At 42.0% G+C, this 15,372-nt stretch overlaps 1 protein-coding gene and 1 long non-coding RNA gene across 11 annotated transcripts in view; one reads left to right on the top strand and one right to left on the bottom strand.

The window, feature by feature from the left end:
• GPATCH2L (G-patch domain containing 2 like) overlaps positions 1 to 9,130 on the bottom strand; it is a 77,100-nt gene extending 67,970 nt beyond the window's left edge. For 9 of the 10 annotated variants that reach the window (XM_006157061.3, XM_006157060.3, XM_006157057.2 and 6 more), the window contains exon 1: positions 78 to 159. The gene's annotated coding sequence lies outside the window, so the exon portion shown is untranslated. Of the gene's footprint in view, positions 1 to 77; positions 160 to 8,573; positions 8,682 to 8,834 lie in introns of those variants that run through there. The other variant, XM_006157058.3, reaches the window with a different exon arrangement.
• A 123-nt stretch (positions 9,131 to 9,253) lies between these two features.
• On the top strand, positions 9,254 to 15,137 carry LOC102497869 (uncharacterized). The gene is made up of 3 exons (XR_335766.1): positions 9,254 to 9,573; positions 10,666 to 10,720; positions 14,967 to 15,137. It is a non-coding gene; the product is annotated as an uncharacterized LOC102497869 (long non-coding RNA).
• The last annotated feature ends 235 nt before the right edge of the window (positions 15,138 to 15,372 follow it).

The following is a 15,372-nucleotide window of genomic DNA, read 5'->3' as shown; positions in this document are numbered from 1 at the left end:
CGGCGCCCGGGAGCCCCGACCCCCTCTAGCGCTGGACCCCTGGACCCCGACCGTCTCTACCCACTCTTCTCCCTCACCCGCTTCCGCAGCCACCTCCAGCGGCCACCGCTTTTCGGGCCGAGTCTCCCCGCCGGGGTTTCCCTGTCTGACCTCATTTCCGGTCTGAGCCGGAGGGGTGGGACGTTGGTGGAGTAGGAGGGGCTGCAGCGCGAAAAGACCCGCCCCGTCTCGGCGCTTCCGCCCGTGCCTGTGCCACTTCCGCCCCACGTCGGGCGTGGCCACAGAGAAGCCAGGAGACGAGGCAGGGGGCTAAGAAGGGTGACCAGAAGAGGTGGGCGGGGCAAGGAGCCGTCAAAGATGAATCGCTGGGGGAGACCAGAGGAGCCTTAGTGGGTCTGCCTTAGGGGTGTTAGAAAATTGAGCACTGAGGAGTGTGTGAAGCACTGAGGAGTGTGTGGAGTTCTTAATCATGGGAGTTAGTACAATTTTTCAAAGTAGTTTTGCATTGAGTTAACCAGACATTAAAACAAACAGAACTGGACTGTAACTCAATATATGAAAGTAATAGTCATGAGCCCATACTAGTATAAATAAATCATTGACTAAGTTAAGATATGGGAAAGAAGAGATCAGTCTCCCACAGACAAATCCCAAATAATTGATAGAGATACCTCCATCCTGAAGCACACCTCCAACTCCATAAGCATGGGCTGTGCACAGCGACTTCCTGCAAAGAGCCCACCATGGAAAGGAGGGAAATGGGCATCTTTACAGTGGAGAAGCCTATGGACACCACCTCAGCCAGGTGATCAAGGTTAATATCAATAGTGACAAGTCCTATTATGACAATGGCATCGTCCTTCCAAAACTCAACCCAGTCTAACCATAAGGAAAGAAAATTAAACTACTCATTTTTTTGAGAGGTTTTTGCTACGGGGTGTGTGCGCTCACCCGAAAAACGGAGACAGAGAGACAGAAAGCAAGAAATCACCCCCCCCCCAGGGGAGATGGCCATGCTGCAATCCTTTCTCCTCCGTTCTCTCAGGATCTTGGGCACACACGTACATGCACCCAGAGTTAGTCTAAGCCACCAGGGTCCAGGACTAGACCTGTTGTCCGCTACATGAGAATCAAGCGACATAGCCATTACACCAACTGCTGGTCCCAGAAAATTAAACAACTCTTAATTAAGAGACATTCTATAGAGGGCCTGGCTGGTATTCCTCAAAATTGTTAAGGAAAGTCTAAGAAATTTGTCCTACAAAAGGAACCCAGGGAAACATGACAATGTAATTCAGTAAATGTAATGCAGTATCCTAGGTGGAATATTGGAATAGAAAAAAAAGACATTAGGTTAAAACTAAAGAAATATGGATAAAGTAAGGACTTTAGTTAATAGCAATGTGTTACTTGGGGTTAATTGTGACAAGTGTGATAAACTAATGTAGTATGGTAATAATAAGGCAGGTGCTGTGGGTTATAGAGAACCTGTCTGTAGTAGCTTTATAATTGTTCTCTAAACCTAAAACTATTCTTAAAATTTTTTTAAAAGAAAAATGTGAGGCCAGCGAACAGTGTAATGGTTACACCACTGGACTTCCATGTAGTCAACCTCAGTTCAAGTCCCAGACCTGACATCTTAAACTCATGCCGAGTGCATGAGTGTGTGTGCCCAAGATCCCAAGAGGAGATTGGAGGAGAAGGGATTGTGACTTGGTCATCCCCCGGGGTGGTGATTTCTCTCTTTCTGTCTCTCTGTCCCTGTTCAACAGGTGCATGCACCCTATAGCAAAAATCTCTCAAAAAAAAAAAAAGAAAAGAAAAGAAAAAGAAAAATGTGCAACTTTAGGCCCAGAAATTCTATCCCTAAGGCTTTAATTATAAGAAAAAAATGGAAATGGGCATAAAAATATTAAATAGAGGTAAATTCATCTCTGTAACATCGTGGAGGGAGGAGTCAAGAGATCAGAAAAAAAAAAACGTAAGTCTTACAATAGAGGTTAGTTAACAAAATTACATCTACAGGTAAATCTATGGGATGGAATACCTTGCAGTCTTTTAAAATTGATGTGGAAGAATATTTAATGACTAAAAAAGTTGCAAATTTGTGATTGTATATATTTCTATATGACTGTTTTAATTTGAATAAAAGCTTACTCTAGGGCCAACTCCATGAGCTGGTGGTTAAGGCAGCCAATCCCATACGGCTGACCATGTGGTTCAAGTCCCAGACCTTACAACTTGAGAAGTACACTGGGTGTATGCGCGCATGCCCAAGATCCTGAAAGGAGGGAGAGCTGGACAAAAAGGAATTGTGGTGTGACCATTCACGGGATCAGAGTGCTTTCTCCTCTCCTCTGTCCCTCAGATGAACATACACTTTCTTGCCCCCCCCAAAAAAAAAGAGAAAAAAAGAGGCCAAACTGAAAATGCAGAGTATAGCTATTCATATACAGAGAAAGTTAAATTTATACTTGCATAGGAATATGACCAGAATGATATACTACATGTGAAATAGTTCCATTTAAATGACTATACCTGCTATCTTTTTTTTAAAATAATAAAATTTTTGAAGGTTCTGAATGGGAAACTTATTTTGTAAAGAGTTAAGGGAGGAGACAAAGATGTCTGAGGTTTCTAGCCAGACTGACTGAGAGAATTGGTCAGTACCAACTGCACAGCTAGGGAAGTCAAGAAGAGACAAGTTTAGTGAGTAGGTGGGACATTCTATTCGGGACACTCTGAACGTGTAATTCCCACAGGGCAAAAATCTGAAAATATTCAACAAGTGTCCCAGACATCAGTCCTCTTTTCTGCTTAAGTGAAAAATTTTCTCCCACAAATCACATTAGTGCCCAAGTCAGTTTTGCCTCCATACGCATTAAAAGCTCCCTAATTTTTTGAAGTCCAGCTTCAAAAAGTTATTTCCAACTTTCGGGAACCAGCAGTTAGCGTAATGGCTATGTCGCTGGACTCCCAGTAGTCGACCTCGGTTCAGGTCCTGGACCCAGTGGCTTCAAACTCACGCCAGGCGAGTGTGTGTGCGTGCCCAAGATCCTGAGAGGAGAATGGAGGAGAAGGAATTGCTGCGTGACCATCCCCCCTAGGGGGTGATTTCTCACTTTCTGTCTCTATGTCTCTCTCTGTCTGTCTGGCGAGCGCACGCGCCCTATAGCAAAAACCTCTCCAAAAAAAAAAAAGTTATTTCCAACTTTCTGCTATAGATCTCTTCTCTTTTTTTCCCTGAGAAATTTTTGCTACAGGTCATGTGCACTCACCAGAGACAGAGACAGACAGAGAGACAAAAAGTGAGAAATCACCCTCTGCCAGGGAAACGGCCACTCTGCAATCCTTTCTCCTCCAGTCTCCTCTTGGGATTTAGGGCATGTATACCCGTAAGCCCGGCGTGAGTTTAAAGCTACCAGGTCCGAGACTCAAACCATGGTTAACTACATGGGAGTCCAGGGACATAACCATTATGTCATCTGCTGGTCCCAAGATCTCCTCTTTTTTATAAAAGCCAGAGGAGGAAAAGTTTTAAGAAAATGAAGAGAAAAAGGAAATTTGGAGATGAGCAGTTCTAAGGAATGACCAATACAATTGGCAACTGAGGACGTGGCTAAGGGTAACGAAGTTTGACAGACTGCAACCAGGCCACAGTGGAGGAGGGAGTGAAGGGTAAAGCCGTGTCCAGAGGCAGCTGCTTAAATTCTTTGAGCCTTCACTTCCTCATCTGTAATGTGGAGACAAAGCAAAACAACATAAAGCATTTAGCACATAGCCCAACACAAATTAAATCCTCTAAAAATATTAGTTACTGAAGAGAGTCTGGTCAACAAGTTTCTCTGTTGAACATTACAGTGAAACTTTCAGTTAGGTGAGAAAATTCCTAACTGAAAAAGATTTGCACATGGGAAGAAACAATAGGTTTCCTTCACCCCGTTCCTCTGCACAGATTTTTGTAACAAGTAATTAATTAATTAATAATAAATTGGGGACCAGGAGGTGGTGTGGTGGTTAAGGCACATGGCCAACAATGACTTAAGTCCCAGACCTGGCAGCTTAAAAATCACTCCAGGTGCATGTGGATGTGTACCCAAAAATCTCAGGAGGTGAGTGAAGGAGCAAGGATTGTGGTACGGCCATTCCCCCCTTGGGGGGTGATTTTACACTTTCCCTCTGTCTCTTTCCAGCAACCACACACACTCTATGGGGGGGGGGGACTGTAATTAATTAATTAATTAATTAAAACTCTACTGTTGATCCTTTAGATTCCTTGCACTTAGAATAAATCTAAAGTCCTCACCATGATCCCAACAACCAGATGTGATCTAGCCCCTGCCTACCTCTCTTTCCCATGTTCGCAGTACCAGCCTACCCATCCCAGGTGCTTCCCAGGTATTGTACTGCCCCTGAGAGCATCCCTACAGTCTTTGCTAAAATGTTACCTCCACCGGGAAGTCATCCCGATAAAATCTAAAGTATTTTCTATCTCATTGCCTTGTATCTTTGTTCATTCTTTGCTGCTCAAATGAAATACTGCATACTGGGTTATTAATAAAGAACAGGTGGGTTTTTTTGTTTTTTTTTCTCATGGTTCTGTGGCTGAGAAGAGCAAACCAAGGTGCTGGCAGGTTCAGTTATCTGGTGAGGGCTGCTCTCTGCTTCCAAGATAATATCCCGTTGCTGCATCCTCCAGAAGGGAAGAATGCAGTGCTCTCACGGGGTGGAATGTGTCAGTGCAAGTGAACCCACTTCTTTTTTGAGACTTCTTTCAGATAAGCTTTAATCTCGTTCTTAATGGGAGAAGTCCTTATCACCTAATCACCTTTTTAAAAACATATATATTTTAACTTTATTTATTACTTATTATATTCCAATTTGACCTGAGAGAGTCAGAAAGAGAGAGGGAGGGAAAGTGAGAAAGGAAGCCATCAGGACCAGGACTTGAACTATGGCTGGCCATGTGGGAGTCCAGCGCCCTTAACCACCACACCACCTACTGGTCCCACCTAATCACCTTTTAAAGGCTCCACCTCTTGGGGCCAGCAGGTGGTGAGATGGCTAAATCACTGGACTCCCACATGGCTGTCCGTGGTTTGAGTCCCAGATTCGGTAGCTTGAAAATCATGCCAGGGACCAGCAGTTAGCTTAATATCTATGTCGCTGGACTCCCACGTAGTCGACCGTGGTTCACAACCCGGACCCGGTGGCTTAAACTCACGCCGGGTGCGTGTGCATGCGTGCCCAAGATCCCGAGAAGAGAATGGAGGAGAAGGGATTGCGGTGTGGCCATCCCCCCTGGGGGGTGATTTCTCGCTTTCTGTCTGTCTCTCTGTCTGTCTGGTGAGCACACCTGCCCTATAGCAAAAACCTCTCAAAAAAAAAAAAAAAAAATCTTGTCACCTTACAGTGGGCAGTTTCTCAGAAAAATTAGCTGAACTGAGAGATAACAGTCTATTTCTAAAGTGGACAGTTAACACCCCACAAAAGTTTATTTGTCTTATAGACTATGAAATATTTCAAGAGTTCATCAAACACTAATTTAAAGAAAAATTCTAAAAGTCTACAGATCATGGGGGAAAAGCAGAGTAAGTTTGTATTTACATAGTCAATGTCTTTGATTTAAAATTCAAATGACAGACAGACACACACATACACATACTGACTTAAAACACAAGGACTAGGTACAGTCCAAGTATAAAAAAATATAAATAATTTCATTTTTTAAAAATTTTAATGAGGTTTTTGTCATAGGACAAGTGTGCTCGCCAAAGAGACACAGACAGTGAGAGGGAAAGTAAGAAATAACCCTCCCAGGGAGGTGACCTTCTCCTCCTGAGATCATGGGCATGTATGTACATGTGCCCACATGATTTTGAAGACACTAGATCTGTCTCTCTCTGTCTGTCTGGCGAGCACACGCACCCTATAGTGAAAACCTCTCCAGAAAAAAAAAAAAGAAAATCATGCCAGATGCATGTACATGCATGCCCAAAATCCCAAGAGAAGTGGCCATTCTCTCAGAGTAATGATTTCTCAGTTTCTATCTATCTGTCTCTCTACACACACACACACACACACACACACACACACCCTATGGCAAAAAGCATAAAAGGCCCCACCTGTTAATACTATCACATTGACCATTAAGTTTCAGCATCTGAATTTCAGAACAAACACATTCAAATCATAACATCTTGTTTATACCACTTAATCATAATCCACTTATTTATTCCTTTATACTCTGTTGTCTCCCACTAGAATGTCAGTCCATATGAATAGGAACATTGTCCTTCTGCCTTTATATTCTTCTAGCACCTAGAATAGTGTTTGTCACATAGTAGGTACTCAATAAACATTTGCTGAATGATTGAATTCTTCATCCTTTTGTTTCCACAAATTCTTTTCCATTTCTCCCTTTTCCTGACTTACATCTTCTCTAAACTGATGTAAAACATCCTGAATCTTTCAAAAAAATTTTTTTCCAGCTGCCACTGAAGAGACATTACAAACAAGCAGTGCAAAAAAAAAAAAAAGAACACATACCTGTTCTTTATTAATAAAGAACAGCTGCCTACCCTGTTTTTTATAGGAAACTTCCCTGGAGGCAGGACTTTAGGGAGGATGGGAGGATGTTGTGCACTCCTTGGCAGCAGTGATAATAGAAACAGAATTCTCCAAAGCACATCAGAAGAGGGGACAGCCAGAGGAGTTATGCTAAGGTCCAGAGCAGTAGCTGAGGGGATGGTGGTAGCTGACAAAGGTTCACCAAAGCCCTCCTAGATCACACCTCTCATACTGTCTCACCTACCCTCCTCAAGGCTGCTGCACATGGGGGCCTTGTTGAAGTAGCATTTATTAAAGACTTACTGTAGGGGTTACATTGCTGAATTCCCATGTAGCTGACCACGGGGTTCAAGTCTTGACCTGCTGGCTTAAAACTCACGCAAGGCGCATATGCGTGTGTGCCCAAAATCCCAAGAGGAGAATGGAAAAGAAGGGATTGCAGCAGGCTCATCCCCCCAGGGGGGTGATTTCTTGCTTTCTGTTTCTGTCACTCTCTCTCCAATGAGTGCACACGCCCTGTAGCAAAAATTTCTCTCTTAAAAAAAAATCAAAAAGACTTACTATAGGAATCATAATAAAGACTTTAAATACATTATTTCATTTAATCCTCTCAATAACCATTTTGACATAGGTGTGTGTGTATGTTAGTTTTTCTGGAGTTGTCATAGCAAACTACCATAAACTTGGTGGCTTGAAATAACACAAATTTATCCTTTTACAATTCCATAAGTATGATATCCAATACAGGTCTCACTGGGACAAAACTAAGGTGTCAGCAGGGCTGGAGTCCCTTCAAGAGGCTCTGAGAAAGAATCTGTCCCCTTGCTTTTCCTAGCTTGTAAAGGCTACCCATATGCCTTGGCTTCCTTGATCTTTAAAGTCAGCAATGGCTTAGGAACCCATGTACTCAGAGTTGGCCCATTTGGATAATCCAGGCTAATCACCTCATCTTGAGGTCTTTTCTTTTTTTTTTTTAAGGTTGAAGGATTTATTTATTATTTTAATTTTTAAAAATTTTTTGGAGAGGTTTTTGCTATAGGGCACGTGCGCTTGCCAGACAGACAGAGAGAGACAGAGAGACAGAAAGCGAGAAATCACCCCCTAAAGGGGATGGCCACACTGCAATCCCTTCTCCATTCTCCTCTCAGGATCTTGGGCACACACGCACACGTGCCCAGCATGAGTTTTAAGCCACCGGGTCCAGGATGTGAACTGCGGTCGACTATATGGGAGTCCAGCGACATAGCCATTATGCTAACTGCTGGCCCCTATTTTTAAATTTTTTTTATTTGCTAAAGGGCATGTGCACTTGCTGAAGAGAAACAGAAAGAAGGTAAGAAAGTATCTCCCCACAGCTGATGGTCCTACTACAATCTCTTCTCTGTTTCTCCCTTTGGGATTTTGGGCATGAACACACATGTGCCTGGTGTGTCTTTCAAGTCACAGAGTCTGGGATTCAAACCATGTAGTCAGTCACATGGAACCTGGTCACTTAACTATCACACCATTAGCTGACCCTTAAAGTCTTTCATTTTAATCACGTTTGCAAAATCCTTTTAACCTTATAAGGTAACATCTTTGCAGATTCCATGAGGCCATTATTCTGCCCACCACAGAGGTATGTTATCCTATTTTATAGATGAGAAAATGGACACTTTGGAGAGGTAATAAGTTTGTCTTAACAAGTCTGCCTAAACCTACATGGCCAGCTAATGGTAATGCCAGGACAGGCGCCCAGCTCTGTCTGACTCCAGAGCATGTGCGCTTTATCTCTCAGCTGCAACCGTCTAGTCTGAGTCTCCCCATCCCCTGTCAGAGATGCTGCAGTGGCTGCCTTGCAGAAAACATGTCCTTCTTTCTCACAGGGCCTTCCCCTAATGTACTATTTTCTAGGGCTACCAAAACAAAATACCATTAAAAAAAAAAAAAAAAGGCGACTCGAACAACAATAACTTGCTTATTCACAGTCCTGGAGGCAGGAAGTTCAAAGTCAAGGTACCCACAAGGTTGATTTCCTCTGAAGCCTCTCTGCTTGCTTGCAAATGGCTGCACTTCGCCTGCCTCTTCACGTAGTTCTGTGCACACATGCCCTGTGCCTAAGGTTCTTTTTCCTACAGGGACACAAATCAGATTGGGTTAGGGTCCACCCTCACAGTCTCATTCTAGCTCAACCATCTCCTTAAAAGGCCTCTCTCCAAATGCAATAACATTCTGAGGTACTGGGCTAGTGTTCAAATTCAGCATGAATTAGAGGATACATATACCTTATAAGTCCATGTGGGACAAAGTTGATTCACCCTCAATCTCAATGCCCAATTCCATGCCCCATGCAGATTGCTTCAGTCACAAACACTAAGCCAAACATGGGCTATAAGACATGAGGGGAGAGTTGCTGAGGATATCTTCGAAGACACATTTCTAAAAGAGGGTCACATGAACAGACCATCTCTTCTGTAGAAATTGTTGTGCTTGGATGTGACATTGGGAACTGCCACAAATTTCTTGTTAATACGCTGAGGTTAGCGCCAACCCTGAGACTAGCAGCAAAGAAAGATGGAAAGAACTTGGCTCTCTGATGACATCACTGAGCCCTCAATCAACCAACTGTGAAGAATCTATTCCAGAACTTTCTGCTATTCTACCCACTGTCTTTGTTCTTTAGTCAACATTGGATTGCCGTTTTCTGAGTCCTGTAGTCAAGAGCATCCTAGTCTTTCCACCTGCCCATCATTCATGCCGCCCTCCTACATCCCTCACTATCATCTTTCTTGCCCATAATCAGTAACAAAAGAGGATGCTGCCACTCACCTTGGCAAAACCTGCAGCTCCTTTACTCATGCCCCTCTTGCCATCCCTTTATGGAAATGACAGGTAAATAATGTACCCAATAGGCTGTCCTTACATGCATAAAAGTTGTTCAGTCATTGATCCCCTGGCATTACAAATTGCTGGGGTTCTGTGTTTGGAAGTGTCTCTCACAAGCTGAAGAACTCATCTGGGCAGGTAATGAGGGGCTAAAGTAACTAAGCACAGATCACTCACCCTCTCTGCTTAGCTGAGCTTGTTTTTACAGTACCTCATTGGTAATAAAGAAAAGCAAGAAATTGGAGCTCAGAGGTCTGGGCCAAGACTGGCTATGCTGCAATTCATTGGGAAGCATAGAGGAAACTGAGAGAAGGGCAGCTTGAGCTGACTTCATGGAGGGACCAAAAGGGGAAGAGTGAAGGGAAATTAGTATTTATGGAGCACCAAGGTGCCAGAAACTGCTCCAGAAATGCATAGAAGGTTAAGTTAAATGATAATAAAGTAATAGTAGTCCGATGGTTAATTTTAGGTGTCAACTTGACTAGATTAAGGGATAGCTAGATAGCTAGCAAAGCATTATTTCTGAGTTATCCGTGAGTTCATTTCTGTGAGTCAGTGGATTGAGGGGAAGATCCACTCTCAATGTAGCCAAGCACCATTGCATTAGCTAGAAACCTGGAGAGAACAAAAATGCAGAGGAAAGGTGCATTTGCTCTTTCCAGGAGCTGGGACCCCATCTTCTCTGGTCCTTGGACAACAGAACTCCAGGTTCACTGGCCTTTGCACTCTAGGACTTGCACGCATAGCCCTCAGGTTCTTAGGTCTTGGGCTTGGACTGAGAGTGACATCATTAGCTTCCTGGTCCTGAGGCTTTCGGACTTAGACTGAGCCACACTACCAGCACCTCTAGCTCTCCAGGATGCAAACAGCTCTAGTGGGACTTCTCAGCCTCCATAATTGTGTGAGCCAGTTCCCTTAACCAATCTCCTCCCATCTCTCCCTTTCTCTACTACTTTCTTTTTTTAAAAAATAATTATTTATTTTATTTTTATTTATTCATTCATTGATTTTTTAATTTGACCAGAGAGAGACAGAGGGTGAGAGTGAGAGAGAGAGGAAATGAGAAAGCAAGCCACCAGGTCCAGGACTTGAACCCCAGTTGGCCATGTGGGAGTGTCCAGCGCCTTAACCACCACACCACCTGCTGGTCCCTCTACTACTACTTTCTCTACTCAATAATCCACATGGAAATCCTGCCAAACAAGTATTATTATTATGTCTGTTTTACAGATAAGAAAATTAAGGCATGGAGAGATTAACTAGCTTGTCCAGGGCTACACAGCTGGTAAGTGTGTAACCAGGCAGAGTGACTCCAGGAGCTCACACTCAGCCAGTAACTTATAATGCTTCTAAAAGAGTGTGTGTGCTTAGCACCTTACATGGCACATAGCAGTACACATAGATATTATGTATATTAACTGTTGGATGGATGTTGTAATACAAAGAGATTTGTACCTCCTTCATTTATTGACTACGTTGTTCAATGAATCCTCAGTCTAAGTGCTAGTCTCCTCATACAGATGAGGAAATTGACTCTCATAAAGGTTAAAGAAGATTACATAATGGGTGTATGAAATAACTGTGATTTGAACCAGGCATCTGACTCCAAAGAGTACACTTTTTCACTATAGTCTCTCCTCCTGTCTGGAAAGTATTTGGCAGGAACTGTTTGCACTAACCTTTATTTAGTCACTCAGGTTGTATTTATTCAGTGCCTACCATGTCCCAGATGCCAAAAATGCCTTCATGGACAAAACAGACAGACGTCTACTATTTAGGATTCTTGTCTTTCTTTTCTTTAGAGGAGGGAGACAGACAATAACTGGATCAATATACAAACTGTCTGGTGGTAGAAACGGTATGAGAAAGAATTAAGCAGTAAGGGAAATGCTGGGCAGGACTTGCTGCCATTCCTGTTAGGGAATTCTAATAAGAGCTCATGTGAGCAGGTTGCTCAGACACAGGGGTGGGTGTGCCACCCACTCACCTCAGGACAACATTCTAGGGAGAGGAACATTTTCATTTCCTAACACCACAAATACCACTAACTGGGTGGCTTTAAGCAACACAAGTGTGTCTTCAAGGACGAGAAGATTCTTTCCTTCCTCGTAGAGTGGGGACTTTTCTAGAATAAGGGTCTTTGACTTATTTTCAGAAGACAATAAAGCTATGGCCTGCTTTAGGGGAAAGGGGATGAAAGAAATTATGTCTAGTTTCTATGATCTTCTGCTGTTTCTTTTAAAACCTAGGTGCCATATTTTGGGGTGACATGTTCTCAATCTCATCAGTCATCATACATTTTACTCCTACATATAACAGAAATTCCATAGTACAGTGTTACTTTTTTCCTTCATCAGTCAGTTGTCACTTAGAGGTATTTTTAAATAAGAAAAACATATTTTAGAGTATCACAAGTACCACTTTTGGTGCTTTTCATTTCCTTTGTGTAGCTCCAGATCTCAATGTGGTATAATTTTCCTTCTGTAAGAAATATTTCCTTTAACATTTCCTGTAGTTTTGGTATGTTTGTAATGATTCTTTCCACTTTCTTTCTCTGAAAATGTTATATTGTCTTCATTTTTTTGAAGGTTATCTTTGCTGGGTATAGAATCCAAGGTCAACAATGTTTTTCATTTAGTACTTTAAAGATGCTGATCCACTGTACTTCAAAGCTTAAGCTTGCTATCATTCTTCTCTTTTTTCCTCTATGCATAACATGTCTTTATGTTCTTGCCAATGATAAGACTTTCATTTTCTCACTAACTTTTTTAAAGAATTATTTTATTTAACATTATTATTATTATTATCTGACCAGAGAAAGACAGAGAGAGGAGAAGTGAGAAAGCAAGCCACCAGTTCTGGGACCCAAACCACAGTCAGCCATGTGGGAGTCCAGCATCCCTAACCACCACGTCACCTGCTGGCCCCATTTTATTTCTAACTTTAAGTAATTTAATTATGACGTGAGGTGGTGTCAGTTTTATCATGTTTTTTGCTGATAATCACTGAATTTTTTTTAATCTGGATGTTCATAGTTTTTAATAAATTTGGAAAACTTTCCGCTGTTATTTCTTTAGATACCTTTCTCCTATCACTTCCCTGCTACTTCTGGAACTCCAATTATTCATCTATTAGGTTGCTTTAAGTTGCTCGCCCTGCCTTCCTTTCTGTCTCTCTCTCTCTCTTTTTGCTATAGGGCACATGTGCTCATCAGTTTTTTAAAGAGAGAGGGAACATTACAAAGGAAGGATGGCCACGCTGAAATCCCTTCTCCTCCATTCTCCTTTCAGGATTTTGGACATATGTACACATGCACCCGGTATGATTTTTCTAGCCCTCAGGTCTGAGACTCAAACCATGGTTGGTCATATAGGAGTTCAGTGCCTTAATAACCATGCCACCTGCTTGCCCTTGTTCTTCTTCCTTCCTCCCACCCCATGTGTTTTTATTTTATAGTAATATAAACTATCTTCAAAAGTGTGCCCTGAGTCATTACTCTTTTCTTCTGCATTATGTAATCTATTATTTATCCCTTTCAATATATTTTTTTTATCTCTGACATTGTATAGGAGTCTGATTTTTTTATACACCTTCCATGTCTCTCTTTAATATGACTATGTTTTTCTATATATTGTTAAATATGTAAACTATAATTATACTAGCTGTTTAATTTTTTACACGTCAATTAATCTACTAGTAGGCTATTAGTCTTGCCTAATACTTCTGTCAACTGTGTCATTTCCGGGTCTGCTTTATGTTTGTTTTTCTTTTAGTTTTATGTAACTTTTTTGTCTTTTTTTAGAATTATTTTATTTAACTTCATTTATTTATTTATTTTTAATTTGACTAGAGAGAGAGAAGGAAGGTGAGAAAGCAAGCCACCACGTTTAGGACTAGGACATTGATTGGCCATGTGGGAGTCCAGCACCTTAACCACTATGCTATCTGCTGGCCTTCTCTGGGTCTATTTTTATTGACTAATCTTTCTCTAAATCATAGTTTTATTGTGCCTTTTTATGTGTCATGATTTTGTTTTGGTAAAGTTTGTGATTGTTTTTATTATTTTCTAGAAAAAATTCTTAATTTTGCCTTGTTAAATACTGGAAATTTTTATATTCTTATAATTTTTTCAAGAAAGCAGGCAAATGCAGTCCCTGCTCTTCCATTAATGCCAAAAGTGAAGTCTCAGGCTTTGTGTTACATTGAGACTCTTTTACTGTCTAGGTCAGCTGGAGATGAAGAACATTCTTTTTCTCAAATCCAGTAAGTTCCCTCTACATTTTGTTGGCTAACTAGTCACTTCCTTCTTTAGCTCATCTCTTTCTTATAGCACCTTATCAAATTCAGTTAGTAACAGCCATCTGATCTTTTTGATAGTCTACCTGAAAATCTCATTACTCAGATCCATAAATTAAGTACTTTTATCTGCCAAATCTCAGACAAAGGTCTTACCAATTACTTCACCAGACATAATATGGTTCACCTTTTTTTTTTTTGCAAACTGCAGTAGCAATTTCTTTATTATCTTTTCTAGCTTCCACTTACTTTCTAACCCTGAAACTAATGTTATATACATTAGGGTTAGTTTTAATTTTTTTTTTTTTGGTTTGGTTTATGATAGCACCTGATTTCTAGACATTGAAATGTGTAGTCATTGTTACAATAGTGCTCCATAACACATTGCCCCAAATTTAGTTTGCTTTGAACAGCATTTACTTATTGCTTCTGCCAAGTCCATAGGCTGGCTGAGAAGTTCTGTTTTTCTGGGCTAGGCTTGGTTGATCTTGTCTGGACTTGCTCAAGCATCTGCTGGGAGCTGGATATTCTAAACCATCCTTGACTAGGATAATCTGTCTATTCTCCCTATGTCTCCCAAATGCTTCCAGCAGGCTGGTGTAGTCATGTTCTCATGACCAGAGACCAGCCTTGGCATTTCCTTATGACACAAAGTAGGATTCTAAGAGAGTTAACAGAAACAGCATGTTTTCGAGCCTCCTCTTGAATATGCTTCTAACTCCCACATAAGTCACGTGGCCAAGCCTGCAGTCAGTATGAAAACACATTAACAAAGGGTGTAAAACAGGGAGGCATGGGAAACTAGGAACAGTAATGCAATCAGTCTACCTACAAAGTAGATGCACAGGGGTCTTCAAAAAGTTTGTGGGAAATGTGTATTATGAAAAAACTATTTGTGGATTTTCCTTTTTTTTTTTCTGGTACCAGAATAAGCTCATATTTTAACTTCATTTTTCCATGAGCTTTTTGAAGTCCCTTGTGTTATTGTCATCCCCATTTTCCAGATAAGAAATTGAGATACGGCAAAGTAAAGTGTTTTGCTCAGGGGCTCAGCCCAAGTGTGGTGGAGTTCGGGTTTGAATCAGGTGATTTGGCCAGGCAGTCCCTGTGGGCTGTACGATGGCTGGGAATAGGCCCAGGGCATCTTGGGAGCCTCCAGCCTCCCTGGGTAATAATCGTTCAGGTGCTTCTTGGAGCTCTCCGAGAAGGGCTTGCTCATCACCTCCCTATCTCAGCCAGTGGCCTCAGACGTAGCAGCCACAGATCTTGGAAGTCTAGCTGCCAGTGGTCAACAGGGGACGCCCTGACTGATCCCCGTTTCCCGGGCCTCCACTACCTGAGGTCGCACAGTGAAGCCTTTCACGGGTTAAAGACAAGGAAAGGAGAAACAAAAGAAGGAATAAAGTCAAGAAATGTGCCATGAAGCTTCTTGCAGCGCAAAGCAGAGAAAGTCATTTCCAACTTCTTTCATCTCGTAGATGAAGCCACTAAATAAAGGGGCAAAGCGGCGAACACAAGGGCTTTTAATCTGTCTCATCTCCTTCATAATAACTGCAAATTTTCCCTGGGCCCCTGGGAGTGAGCCTCTTCCCTCTGCTCTGCCTCATCTCCCCCTCCACATTTCGCCGGCGCCGCGCCGCC

Source organism: Tupaia chinensis, unplaced genomic scaffold (assembly GCF_000334495.1).
Source record: "Tupaia chinensis unplaced genomic scaffold, TupChi_1.0 Scaffold000528_1, whole genome shotgun sequence".
NCBI classification, from domain to species: domain Eukaryota; kingdom Metazoa; phylum Chordata; class Mammalia; order Scandentia; family Tupaiidae; genus Tupaia; species Tupaia belangeri.
The sequence above is the reverse complement of the archived record's forward strand: the minus strand, read 5'-3'. Positions and strand labels throughout refer to the sequence as shown.